This window comes from Rhinolophus sinicus, chromosome 3, assembly GCF_057876585.1.
Source record: "Rhinolophus sinicus isolate RSI-liver-muscle chromosome 3, RSI-T2T, whole genome shotgun sequence".
NCBI classification, from domain to species: domain Eukaryota; kingdom Metazoa; phylum Chordata; class Mammalia; order Chiroptera; family Rhinolophidae; genus Rhinolophus; species Rhinolophus sinicus.
The window spans coordinates 7,554,705-7,569,416 of record NC_142503.1 but is presented as its reverse complement, the minus strand read 5'-3'; the positions used below and the strand labels follow the sequence as shown (position 1 = coordinate 7,569,416).

At 39.3% G+C, this 14,712-nt stretch overlaps 1 protein-coding gene across 5 annotated transcripts in view; it reads left to right on the top strand.

Moving 5' to 3' along the window:
• CTNND2 (catenin delta 2) overlaps positions 1-14,712 on the top strand; it is an 831,455-nt gene that overhangs the window by 274,318 nt on the left and 542,425 nt on the right. The gene's annotated exons all lie outside the window — the stretch shown is intronic.

Here is a 14,712-nt window from a genome sequence, read left to right as displayed (position 1 = left end):
ACATGTCTCATAATTATAGAAAGTGTTTTAAGATTTCTTTTATTCAGATAATTCATTGAGAGAATCATTGACCAAAATTTATAATGACTGCATAGATATCACCTGTGTAGCCACTAGAGTTAAGGAAAATATTTGTGATGCTGAAAAGATTTAAAAAATGAACTGATTTCAGAAAGCTGGTGACTTAGAGATGACAATCTATGGGAACTGTATATTCATTTGTTATGTATTTATAAGATAGGTGTACATTGTAAAATTGTAATTAAAATGGAATGCCTCCGAAAAGCTTTAGGTTCTTATCTTTCGAGTATTTCCAAATGGATGAAAGGGACAGTGAATGATTTTCAACTTAATTATGACAATCACAAGATAAGATTTGTACTTAAATAGTATTATTTGAAATTTGAATGACATTGTAACTCAGTTACTAAGTACAAATAATGACCATATTGACATAAATGATTTATTTTTATCAGAAATATATTGTCACACATTTTAGTATTTTAATTGCCTAATGTATATATGTTTTATTTTAAAGATGCTAACAACGGAAGGCTCGCTTATATTCTGAGAGTACCTCTTAGTAAATATTCCATTTCAATGAATTAGAAGTTAAAGTTTATGTTAATCATATTAAGGCTAAGAAATCTTTTTCATGTTTAAGGAATGAAAGTAAACCTCAATAGTATAGATTGAACATAGTGCTTTAAGAAGACTTTGACCGTTGAAAGTGTTTTCCATACATTGACCATTATTTAAGAATACTGCCTAAGTATACAGGTAAACGACTGTGAAGCCTTACTTAAGGAATAGAGTGTCTAGGCACTCATGCGTGGTGGAACATCAATGTAATGGGTTCAAGTGACACGACATCTTCAAACTCTAGGGCGCATTATAATGCATGTGATCCAAAGAAAGAACTTCAAAAAAATATGAAAGGTTAACTACCGTGTTTCCCTGAAAATAAAACCCAGCTGGACCATCAGCTCTAATGAGTCTTTTGGAGCAAAAATTAATATAAGACCCCATCTTATTTGAATATAAGACCCGGTATAATATAATATAATATAATATAATATAATATAATATAATATAATACTGGGTGTAATATATAATATAATGTAATGTAATGTAATATAATACAATACAATACAATACAATACTGGGTATAATATAATATAATGTAATAGAATGCAATACTGGGTCTAATATAATATATTATAAGACTGGGTCTTATATTAATTTTTGCTCCACGAGAGCTGACGCATTAGAGCTGATGGTCCGGCTAAGTCTTATTTTCGGGGAAGCAAGGTATCTAGATGGTATGATTACCTGCCATTGCCAGATACAAATATTTCATATGGTAAAGCAATTTAGAGTATTTGAAGTGTCCTTTTTTTTTTTTTTTTTTAATCCACGTATTTATATCATGCAGGTACATCCATGGACATATTAAATAGATCCTTCAGGTGGCATTCTAAAACATAAACAGAGTCCAACAAAATGTGATGAAAGGAATGTACACTCTGAGGGTTTCCAAATCGCTAGTTGCAAAATCCTGTCTGGCATTTTACTATTTTACTCATAAGTTTTATGCACACAATTAAGAAAATTAGTTTCAATTGTTTGAAAAATATATTTGCCAAGACCATCCCAGATTTGTTCCACCTCAGCTGATTATATTGTCACGTTGTAGAATTAGAGCTCAGAAGTCCGACCAAAAGTTCTAGTTGGAATGGTTTAGGGACAAATATTTGTGTTTGCGTTGCTACAAGTAGCTTACTGACTTGCGAATTCTGATTTAGAGTTCTGTTTTATAGTTGATAATTCTTGTATTTTGCATTACCTTATGTTTGGCAAGTCTTTGTTGAATCCCTCCTATGGGGTAAGCGTGGTATGAGGTGCTATGTAGAACAATGGAAAGAGGTATTCCCTAGGGTCCAAGAACTGAAAAATCTGGTGGGGTTGCGGATGTGAGAACTAGGAACTGTAACATACCATGTTTCCCAGAAAATAAGACCAGGTCTTATATTAAGGTTTGCTCCAAAAGACGCATTAGGGCTTATGTTCAGGGGATGTCATTCTGAAAAATCATCCTAGGGCTTATTTTCCGGTTAGGTCTTGTTTTGAGGGAAACATGGTAGTAAAATAATTGCCCTAGTGGAGGCCTGGCCAAGGAGAGCCCAAAAAAGTGCTGTAGTTTTTACACTGAATTAAAATGTGTTTATATGAGCCTACCAACCCAGGATGCACAGATATTAAGTGCATTTTAATATGCATCAAAGAATAAGACTTGCACAAAATAACTGTCAATGAGTAACTATAAAGATTACTTCCAGGTAGTCGCCAGAGAAATCCTATGAAAAAGTGAATTCTATTATGTTACTTCTCTCTGCAGAGTAAAGGTCAGAAGACGTCCCCTTCCCAGTCTGCTGCCCATCACCCTGCCTGTCCCACATCTCCTAAGAGTCTTCTTTCCCGCTCACTCACTTTGCTCCAGTGGAAAGCACTCCTTGCTTCTAGAACATGCTCCCAGCACGCGGCTTTTGCATTAGCCATTTTCCTCTGCTTAAATCATTACCTCTGCTCCCCCATCCCACCCCAGATATGTGTATACATGTCTCACTCGCTCATTTATTTCTCATCTTTGCTCAGATATCACCTCGTCAATGAGTCCATTCTTGACAACCCTACTTTAGTTGCCTGCCCTGTCTTTTCCTGCATTATTTTCCTCCATTGCCTTTTCCACAGATAGGTCCATTTTGTTCAGCGTCTATGTTCTCCTCTGGAATGTAAACTTCACGAGGGCAGGGGTTTTCCTCTGATTTTTTGCAGTAATGTAGCCCCATTACCTAGACTCATACCTGCCTTAGTTGTGAAATGAACAAATGAAGATGTGGCACCAAATACTATACACTGTTCTACTTAGGAGGTATTTTTTTTTCCAGATTTAAAGAAGACAAAGTAGTGAATATTCATAGTTATCACTTGAAACCCATTATTCTAGCTTAAGTGTAAGAGCAAGTGATCAAACACAGGTAGATTCTTAATCTTTATGCACCAATGCTCTTGGCTAAGTCTCGCTTCTCATCGCAGAATGGGAGCTGAGTATTTCCCGTCTGTGGTGCAGTCTGTGGCATCAGGTGGGCCCTTGGGAGAGGACCCCAGTGTCTTCTCTCTTTTATCACTCTCTAGCGATGGAGACTTGAACGATGCCTGCGGCTTCTGTAGCTGTCTGTTGCCTCCACCATGAAAGCTGTGACTTTTCCTGTAGCATCCTAGCTCTCCCTAAGTTTCTGTGATTTATCTGCATATTCTCCAAAGTATTTTTATGAAGAACACACAACAAAGGATGTGCAATCTCTAAACTATGAATCATATATTTCTGCCTGTGTCTAGCGTCTGTTAATATGAGAAAAGCAATATAATGGTCTGGATTGTTTAAATGATCATATTTAGTAAGCAATTCTGTTAAATTTCTACAGAAAAACAAAAACAAAAACGGAATACATTCTTAGGATCCTAGGAATTACTGATAATTATTAATCATGTCCAAAATGGTGTCTCGTGTTCTTTGGCCATGTCTAATGCTGGCTTACCTGGAAAGCATAACAGTGGGTATATTTTCGTCATTTATGGGTCAGATCTCTGGGCTCTATGGCATCAAGTTCATCATGCATTTGACAAGTTTAATTAAACTCAGCACATGTGGTTTTAAAAATAAACTCTTCCAGGTTCAGAAATGTAATAAACGCTACAATGTAGCTAATTACATAGTGACCCTCTCCAGTGTGTAAATATTTTTCAAAGATGTGTGGGTTGCTTCCTCCAGGAATAACAGTACCCAGTTGGTTAGTCCCAGGCTTCCAAAGGTACTAGTCGGTTTTTAAAGATGAAAAAGCTTATTTTAAGTGTTGGTGAACTGTCTGGTTGTTTCATTATGAGGCAGAGAGATTAGAAGAGCTTTTCTGCATTCCATAAACCTCAGCTACCGTTTCAAGCATAGTGTAACTTGTGAATCCTCGCTCCTCCAGCGAGAGGCACTCCTTGCATAAATAACCTCCATGTCCTCTTGTCCCTTCTTCGTGGATTTCAGCTGCTCAGTTCATTTCAAGCCCTTGTGCCCTTCTTGAACCGATTTCTGGTAATTTGTATCAGCATTAATAGAGTTTCTGCGAGAGATACTATATTCAGCGTTGAAATGTTAAAGGTAATTAAATTTAGGTGCTGAGGTTGGGGATTACGTGCACCCACATTATCATGGAGTGTTCTGCCAGAAATTAGAAACTGTAACTGCAGAGACGGAGATGCACAAGCCTTAAAGACGGGACCTCTGACTCAGCTGTGGGGCTGTGTCTGCATGCTCGCAGGCCCTGGGGTGTGGGGCCCTTTGGCCCTGCTCCTTCAAGGGTAGTTTGCAGCACAGGGAGCTGCTGCTCTGGAGCTGATGGTTAGTTTGTGGACTCTGGGAATTCCAGCATATACGTGGCAAACGTAGTATACACCGATTGGCCAACTGTCATACATTTTCCATGTCGGGGCGTATGTCATCTCAGAGTCTATAGAATTAAATAGGAACTTCACGTTTTTTCACTTAAAGCCTTGTAAATCTGATCTTTTTATTTAGTTATTTCTTGGAAATCATAATGGTTACACTTACTGAGCAAATCTAGTGTGCTCCCGATTATTTACTTACATCCCATTAAATCCTCACAGAGGCCTCTGGGTCAGATAATATCTCTGTACAAGAGATGAGAAACATTAAGCTGAGTAATTATTTCATTAGGTAGTATGTCTAAGGTCGCAGAGATACAATTAGTGCGAGAGGTTATTTGAACCCATGTCTGCTTAGCTCCACGGCTCACTCCCCTTCAGCCTTCTCTTCACCAGCACTGTCCAGCTTAACTACTATCTCACTTAGGTTTTGGAAAATGATGGTAGATTTTTGCCTGTTCATGGCTCTCCCCCCATTCGCCCGCTGCAGACATCTCCCTGTATTTCTTTACTCTTCACCTCCAGCCAGTTGCTCCAGGCTGTTCTTCCTTTTACTATAAACTGTTTCACCCACTAGTCAGCGAGTCCTTGTTTGGAACCCTGCAGGGCCTGGAGCTCATCGCTTGGTGATGGGCTGTCACGGGATACCCATAGCAGACTCAGCTTGAACAACGGCTATTAATGCAACTTCCTTCTCAGTGTCTCAAAGGCTGGACTTGGACCATCTGCTTCTTTCATGGGTTCTCTAGAGGATTGCTAGACCCATGAGCATTTGAAAACCAACTCTCTGAATAGACAGATGCAGAAACGGGCTGTGAGGGAGGTGGAAGGACAAGTCCAAGGGTGATCTGAGAGTTCTCTGCAGAGAATTAGGAGCAGGAGAGAGATTGGAGCAGTCCGATCTGCCACATTGGAGACTCATGCAAATGTCAGGTTCAAGGTGATAAGAGAGTGAGGGGTCCACGGCATGTGATTAATCCAAATCTTGTGCTTCCAGACCTACTCTCTGAAATGCTGTATGTGTATGTGTGAGCGTAAGAGTGAGGAGGAGATAGGCAAACGGAGGGAAAGGACTGTCAGCCTGGATACAAGATGGGCCATTCAGTGCTGCGAGGGCTAATGCTAGACGGGGCGTCCAGGCCTGATCTTGTAGATCCTGTCCCTCAGTCCACTTCTTCATTCTCCCCTCACTGCTTTCATTGGCAGCCCTTGTGTTGCTTGTTTTGTTGTACAGCCTTGAGTATCATTTTCACTCTATTCAATAAGCCTGTGGATGCTCTTATTTCCAAAGATCTATTAGGATGTTTTAAATTAAATGGCATAGCACAGTTATCATTTCAACACAAATTACTGAGCTTCCACTTAGTCTGTTGTAAGAGCCAGGATTAAAGAGCTGCAAAGCCACTGCCTTCATGGAGCTGTCATTCTAGTAAGAATGTGAAGTCAATGAGTATTATTACTCTCGCTATTCCTCCTTTCAAAACAACAACAATCTGGGAGGAGAAGGCGTTATGGTGACACAGAGGCTACACCCATCCTAATGAGACCCAACTGATTTGTCACTATCAGTGTTTCGTAAAACCTACTCTTTCATTTTTAAGAGGAAGCCAGACAACTTTCTTATTATCCTCGTTTCTCAGTAACATTGACGTCTTAGGGAAACTTTGAGAATATATGAGTTTTTATTGGAGGCAAAATTCTTAGTGTATTTAACCAGGTATAAAATAGGTCCCTTAGCTGTGGTGTAGGTGGGGGGAGGAAAGTGGGAGTGGGGGCTGCAGGTCAGAGGCTTAGTTTTATATGTTGGCCCCAGTGTACTCCACTGTAGGATTTTAAGAAAATGGGGACATGCTTTGTGCATTACTTTCTCCCCATAAGCACAGTGACATTCTCCTCATTGTGATGCAGGGGCAAAGTTATGTCATTTTAAAAGTATATAGTAACGTCCTCTTTCATATATAGAACTCCGTTTTGAGTGGATGTGCCTGCACTGTAAACCTTTACGTACTTTTCAGTAATGTGTTATCCATCTCTGAACAGCGTGGACATACACAACTTTCGAAGGCAGAATTCGAAAGGGGCTTAAAGATAGAAGACCGTGTTCCCCTGAGGAAGGCAGCTGCCACTTAGTCCACTGCTGTGTCACGTCCCTGTGCCAAGTGCTGTCACCAGAAAGGTGGTCAGCGGAAGTGGCTGTGGCCTTCTCATCCCTCCTCTGTCTTTCCTTTCTTTGTTGTTGTTTTTGGCTTTCGTTTTTTGTTTGCTGGTTAATGTCCTCATTGGGCTAATCTATTTTGAGAATGAGCAATGGAGCACAGTCAGATTCAGTCCTGGTATTAAGGTCACTTCATTTCATGTTCTTTTCCCTGGAATGTCCCCTAACGGCTTGGAAGCAGCTCAGTCTTGTCACTTAATCCTTCTGCCCCTCAGTTTCTGAACCTGCAAAATTAAAGGTGTTACCTCTCTGATTCCTTCCAAATGCATGGGATTTTATTATTTCTTCTATCGGGGCTCCCCAGTGCAAGTTAGGGGTACACCATTTAGCTGTGAAGTAGAGCGTGTTGGCTAAGGTGAGGTCTCACCTGTCTCCTTGGTGTCCAGCCAGGGGTTCCCAGCCTCCATTAATTTCATTCCAGAATCAGTAAAAGTCTCTTTAGCAAGAGTATCCATTATGTGCTTATTTATTTATTTGTGCATGATATAAATATACCACCACATCAAAGTTTATATTTTTAAAAATGTAATAAAAAATCTCATTTTTAATCAATGGAAGCAATAAATGTAAGCATAAATCCAACCTTTACTTCCCCTGCCCCAGTGGATTGTCCTGAGCACCCCATTTCAGAGATAATTGTTGCTCCAACTGAGCAGCATAGCTGAGCACAGTGTAGGGAAGTTAACACATTCAAATGCAAAACCTGAGATGTGAGAAACAGGTACATTTATTAAACTCAGCCACTGTCCTTGTACGATTCTGTCTTGATCATAAGCAGACTTAGGGATCACTGATCAATCTGATCATACAGTCGTGAATGATTTTTCATTAGCCAACGAGTGCATAAGAAGCACCCCATAGGGTTCCAGTAAGACAGTGTTGCCTTCATGGTTCGTTCCATCGAGGTCTGAGAAGACAATCCGAAGCTTATGCTGACCTTTGCATGCTGGTGACATGCTTTTGGCATGTGTTTCTGTTCCTCTATTTCTCTCTGGATCCACTGCTTAGTAAATCATTAGAAACATGAAAAAGAGTGTGGTAGAGAAGCCTTAAGCTAGGCACTTTCTATTCAAAACTGTAATCAAAGACTGGGCTAATGTCTTCAAATAAGGAAATTTCATATGTTTAATAAAGAATTAAGTCCCAAGAGAAGCTAAAATGCTGAAATAAATTGGAGGTTAAAAACAAAAAGGTAAAACTTTGGGACCCGTGTCCAGCCTTGTCTATACGGCCAGCGATATTAACTACACAGGTATAGCGTGTATGGAAGCACGGATTAGCAGCCCTAGAGGAAAAAACTACTAAAGGTTTACTGGAATTCAAGTTTCGTGTAAGGCGACTGTTTGACAAGGTTAAGAAAGCTAATGTAATCTTAGCTTGCATTAATGGAAGGTCAATTTCGGTGCTATAAGACAAATCATGCTTAAGTACTCGATGCTTTGCAGACTGTGTTTGGAATACTGTATGAAATGTTTGGTATTTTGAATTAAGTTCGGGTGGGGGTGGGGGATGGCATCCACAAATGAGAGGTAATACAGAGGTGTGGCCAGAATGAGGAAACCTCTCAAAACAAAGCTGAGACTTCTGAACTGCCCCTGTTGACATCCTAGAAAAGAAGATGTGGTTTTCACATATCAGGGGGGTATCGTATCATTGACAACATCATTGTAATGCTTTGGTGAGTCAGAAGACAGAACTAGAACAGAAGTCAGAAGCAGAAGCAATTATTGGCTTTTTATAAGAAGGCATATTATGGTTTCAAAGACCAGAGAGACGTTCCACGAATGGTGTGGCTCTGAGTGTGAGCCGCTGTCCCTGCTGGCTCTCACGTGGGGCATGTTAGAAGGCGGACCCTTCCAGAAGGATGGATGGTGAATTAAGTGATCTACCAGCTCCCATCCACACAGGAAGTTCTGAGACTGGAAAGGTGTTATATCTGGAATGATTAGAACTAGCTGCAGTTTGGGGGTGTAAAAATCTGCACAGCTCATCATGATATTTGCAGCACCCACTGTTATGCAGATAAGGTTTCTGGGGTAGGAAGAGGGGTGTGGATTTTGAAAACTGCCCAAGTGATTCATGTACACCTGCTGTTTAAGAAAAAACAATAATAGGGAAGTTAGTCACATAAATATTTATTCACCCTGTACCTAAAACTCCATAGAAATACCTTAAACTATACATTGACTGTCCCTTTAACTTAGCAACAAGTTAACTGTGGGCAATCTATTTCTCTTGTTTCCTCATGTATAAAACAGAAATAATAATAATTATTATAGTGATATTATTAATATTATTTCTCCCAAATCCCTAAAAGTCTCCACTCTACCACAGGAAGAGAAAGAGGACATTACTTTTACAAAGGACAAAAAATGGCCTAAGTTTATTAAAATGGAAAGATTGTCCATGCTGAGTTTTGTAGGATGCGATTTAAGTCATTTAGTTTAACTAAATACAAGTTCTGCAGTATTTATTAGATATGCATGCCTTGTTGCCCGTTTAATTTCTGATTAGATTATTGCTTTTCCCACTTGAATAGCAAAGGAAAATTGTTTGGGAGAAAATTGGGCTAATATGTACAAAACAGCTGCTGGAATCATGAGCTGCTTGCTGTCCAGCTCTGCAGCCAAGGTGGGCTGATGTCAACCAGCTCTGCCCTGTGTACCAGGTAAAAGTGCCGTTGATGGAAATTACAGCCCCTCATTTCAGGGGACATGGGGATAATTCAGTTGTTCCTAAGAAGGCATAAACAAAATATCGGCTAAGCACAGACAGATGTTAAGGTTATACTCTGCGCATGAAGTCGTGTACTAGAATTCACGTTAATGGAGTCGAGCTTCTGGTGTAAGATCTTGCAGCTCATTATAACTAAGTTGTTATGGGCTGCTAATTTGCTAGAAGCTGCCGTATCATGAGCTAGCCCAACTGCCTTGATGTGTCTCCTGGTAGTTAATACAGATTAAATGTGAAGCTTTTATTTTTTCCCCTGTGGTCTCACGTAATGATATTAGCCTGTCTACAGTGTGACAAATTCAGTGTACCAGGAACATCTGGTACACTATTCTTTATGACTGAAAATAACCCTGCAAACTTGATAATACACATCCATTAAGACACTTCTCCATATTGGGGAGATGGGGAAGGATGGTGCCTATAGAAGGAATTTATTGCTCACAGTTCATTTTGCTCCGACATATAAACTATTACTACAGTGGTATATTCCTACAAGTTCTTGTTTGATTATTGAGACGCAAATATGGATAAAACCCTTGTTAGGCTGTGCGTTATTCATTCTCAGCAGAGGAATTTCAAAGAGGGAGGGAAAAATGAAAGGAAACTAAAACCATCACAGATTGAAGATAGGTTTAAATTCAATTCATTCTTTTGAAGTCGATCTGAGAATGCATCACACTGAAATGTTCAAGTCGTGAAGCTACTTCAGTAAAAGGTGTTTTTTAATTGAATATGTAGTATTATAAGAAATGAAAATTGAAAGAAAATCCTCTTGTTGCATTTGGATTTAAAGAAGTTAACATAAGAATATTTGCATGTGTACATTTGCATATATTGTCAAGAATAGGGAAGCACGTTGGCAGAGCTGTCACTGTGTAATTGCTTCCACTCCACCACTAGCTGAGTAATCTTGAGTTATTCAGTTAACCTCTCTGATGGCCAGTTCCCTCCTCTTTACACAACTGGATTGTATTTCCTATCCTAAATCTTCTACTGGGTCATTTGAAGATAAAATAATTAGAATAATAATACAGCTGTTATTAGACAAGCAGTAAAAGCACTATACTCTTATTTTAGGGTACGATTATAATAATAACTTCCTCTTACCTGATGTGAGGTCTGTGGTAACCTCAGCCCCCTCAATCAGCAGTAGATGTGACAGTAGCAATTAGCAACCACTCTGGAGGCAATGAGGAATGGGAGCTCTGCAAGATACGCATGCAAAAAATCACCAGGAGGAAATGTCAACAATGTCAATGAAGTGGAGGAGAAATGAGACTCTTTCTTCGATTGTAGGAGCCAATAGCTGTCTGTGTCCACAAAGCCAGAGGACTTCACTGTGTCCAGCTAAGTATGAAAAAGCTCTGCAGTTGACAGGGACGTTTAGGGACAAGGAAACTAATACCCTTGCTGCGCAATATCCTTGTAATGTAGTACACGTTCAGTGTTACTTATTGACCTTCAGATGTCAAAAAACTCTTAGATTTTATTAAGTGTTTTCTTGTCAAGGAAACGAATGACTTCAATACAATTTCAAAGAGTTTCTTACTTAGAGTATGGAAATAGATGAAATGGTGTATCATATTAAATAAATGAGGAAAGTCAGATTGTTGTTAGCTTTTACGTAAGTCAAATCTTTCGATCTAATTCACTTGATACTCAATCTGGTCATATACTCCAAACAAATCGAACTCTAATTACTCCCTGCAACACATGCACACATTCTGTAGTTGCCTAATTCTGTGCCTTAACTCATGATGTTTCTTTTGTCAGCAATGATTTTCCTCCACCCTTTCACCTGGTCACATAGTAAATGCTCGTTGTACATCTCAAATGCACCCCTCTGCATGTGCCATTGTCTTTGATTTCTTCCTTCTCCTCAGCCCCTTTTTTCTTCCCTAATTGGATGTCATCTTTCAAATTCATTTATATCTCTCTCATCACAACTTTACATTTTACTTTGTATTCTAATTAATGATGCACTGATTTCCACTTTTTTACTACACTTAAAAACTGTCTTCTGGATCTGTACTAGTCAGGGTTCTCCAGAAAAAAAGAATTGATAAGGTATACAGAAATATATAGAAAGAGATTTTATGATGAGGGACGGGGTCAGGCAATGATGGAGGGCGACAAGTCCCACAACCTGCCATATGCAAGCCAGAGGCCCAGGAAAGCTGCTGGTGTAGTTCCAGGCCAAACTCAAAGACCTGAGAACGAGAGTGCCAATAGTGTGAGTCCCGGTCTGAGTGAGAAGGCCCGGAGAACCATGAGTGCTGATGCCTGAAGGCAGGCAGACGTGCCTGTGTCAGGTTAACAGAGAGAGCAGTTTGCCATTCCTCTGCCTTTTGTTCTATTCAGGCTCTTCGGGATCTGGATGATGCCCACCAGCTTTGGAAAGGGTGGTCTTCTTCACTCAGTCAACTGATTCAAATGTTAATCTCTTCTTGAAACATCCTCACAGACGCACCCAGAAATAATGTTTTACCTGCTATCTGGGCATCTATTAGCCCAGTCAAGTTGACACATAAAATTAACCATCGCAGGATTCATACCTGAACTAATTTTGTACCCATGTTTTCCTACCTGTGTCATTCAGTGCCTTGCAGAATGCCTTGCACATAATATATGTTGCCCTGCTGTTATCTTATTTATTCATTCCATAAATATTTTTTGGTACTACAGATTTGGATGAAAAACATAGCATTGCCCTTGCCTTCTAATCAAACTTAATAATAACTCCAAAAGTAATTGCAACTTGTGGTTTGCTGCCAGACAAGTAAGCAGGGATGGCTCAATCTCCACCCATGGTTGCACATAGTATGGATGTGGTGTTCATTTCTCATTTCATTTATGTACCAGAGAAATCTGTAGTACTGAAGAGCAGCAATGTGAAAAGAGCGTAAATTAAGCAGAAACATCACCATACTGTTGGGGTCAATTTTTGATTTCCAAAGATCTAATGAGAGAATTCTTTGGGAATTTTGGAACCACTAAAGGCACTTGAGACATCTCCTAGGCCTGAAATGATGGTAGATGCTCAGCTTTCAAAGAGCCATCAGTAAAATTCATTAGTGAATTTTATGTTAGGAAGATGGTAAATCATATTAAAATTGATTATTCTGCCATGCAAATACTATAGCATAAAAGTTTATGAAAATATCAACTTGACAATTGAGGTTTTTTTCCTCTTAATGTAGAATTCATGAGCTTAGAGTTTTGGAGTTTCCTCTTGCCAAATGCCTTATTACCCAGATAGAGCATGTTTCCTGTAGTAAGCATAGGCAAGGACGTTGGAGCATAATGCCTCACCACCCTCATCGCCTCCATGGCATATACAGTGGTACCTCGGTTTTCGAATGTCTCCATGGACGAACATTTCTGTTTACGAATGCCGTAAATTTTATGGGTCTATGGTATCATTAGATAGTAAAATTCACGCTAAATTTGCAGTTTTAGGGGTTGATTTTACAGGTCTGGAATGGATTAATCCATTTTGCATTACTGTCTATTAAGAAACGTGCCTCTGTTTTCAAATGTTTCAGAACTTGAACGGTCTCCCGGAACGGATTATGTTTGAAAACTGAGGTACCACTGTATCTGAGTTTGGCAGTGGCCCTTTTCAAATTAAGGGCCATTATTAGAAAGGGATATTTCACTTGTAGGGTGAACTTGAACAGTACAGTGAGTATAATTCTTCCTATGGTTGAACATAATAATTCCAATATTTAATTTCTAGGAAGGCAAGGGATGCTAAAATAAAATGGAGTGTGAAATGGTAAGCTGTAGTTGTCCCTTATTAAGGAAATTTGTGTTATTATTTTTGCTGTATTGTTCCTGGTTCTATAGCCTCTCTTAAAACAGTGATAATAAATACTCCTAGAGTTTTGAGGTATTGGGGTTCTGAAGAGTTCGTTTGTGTTAGACCTCCTAGTTCTAGTGCTAGCTAATCATTGAGGAATCTACTCAACATCTTGAAGTTTGAGCTATCTCAGACAATAAAATGCCTACCTTATTGGGACAGTGTGAGGCATGGATAAGTCAATGCATGTAAAGCACATAGCAGAGTATGTACGATACATGGGAAGTGAATACTTCCAATAGTGATTACGTTATTCTGTATTGTTGTCAATAAATAGTCATTCCCAGGCAGGTATGTGCATGAAAACCACTAGTATACATTTTCCAAAATGTGGATATTAGAGTCCCTTTACCTATACATTTTTATCCATAGTTCTGGGTTATGTACTAAGCATTAAAAGACACTCTAGAGATTATCATGATGCAGTTAAGAGTCACCAATATAGTAGCATCACTATTTTTATTTTTTTAATCAAACATGGTGGGATTTTACATGATCTTTAACAGGAAATGTGGGCTGTTTTACTCCGTGGAGTCTTTATTACATTTAGATGAATTGAATAAACTATAGTAAATGGGCTTTATTTGAATAATGGCATTTAGCAAGACAAAAATGGCAGAACAGAGAAGATGGAATCCTACACATTAAAGGAGTTGGTTTATTCTATTTTTATTTTATGGAAACTGTTCTGGAACAGGATCCATGAGTCCGCCTTACGGTGCTGCTTCCTGTCTTCTGTGTCTTGCTTGGTGACCCAGGAAAACATGTATCTGTCAGTTTTGTGAACTTTCACAGACAGCTCTTTGCCGTTGTTTTTGACTCTTCAATGAGGTCTGCACAGTTCCACAGTTGACATTGATTTGTTCCATTCCATTTTGACATCATGGCTTGTTCTTTCCAGATCTGTTGGACATTTTGTGTGGTTCCATATTATTACTGGGTCATTTGTGCCACCTTCCCTCTAGATTTGGCTTCGCAGTGTATCTCAGTGGGATGGAATTAGCACTACCAGGAGTTTGTGGTTTTGAAGTCAACTCATTCATGTTAAATGGGAATGAAAAGTGATGTGAGGAAAAAGGTCACTCAGGATCACTTGGTGGAGCAAATCCTTGATAAATGGAGAGATGCAGGATACTAGGGAGCAAAACCCATCTCTACAAAGTGGAAAACTGGTCTTTCATCTCTCCTGCAGAGACAGAAGCCAGAGGATAGAGAACCACAGTCCTAGACTCTGATCCTCTCCCAGGCAGAAGAACGTCTGAGTACAACGTTTGTGCAGACAATGACCATAGTTCACTTTCTAATAAAATATTTCAAAAACACTTGAACAGTGATTTTGCTCCAGTATTGCAGCAAACAGTCACTAAGTCAGATTCCCTGATATCATTAAATCTTAGCACCTGAAGAT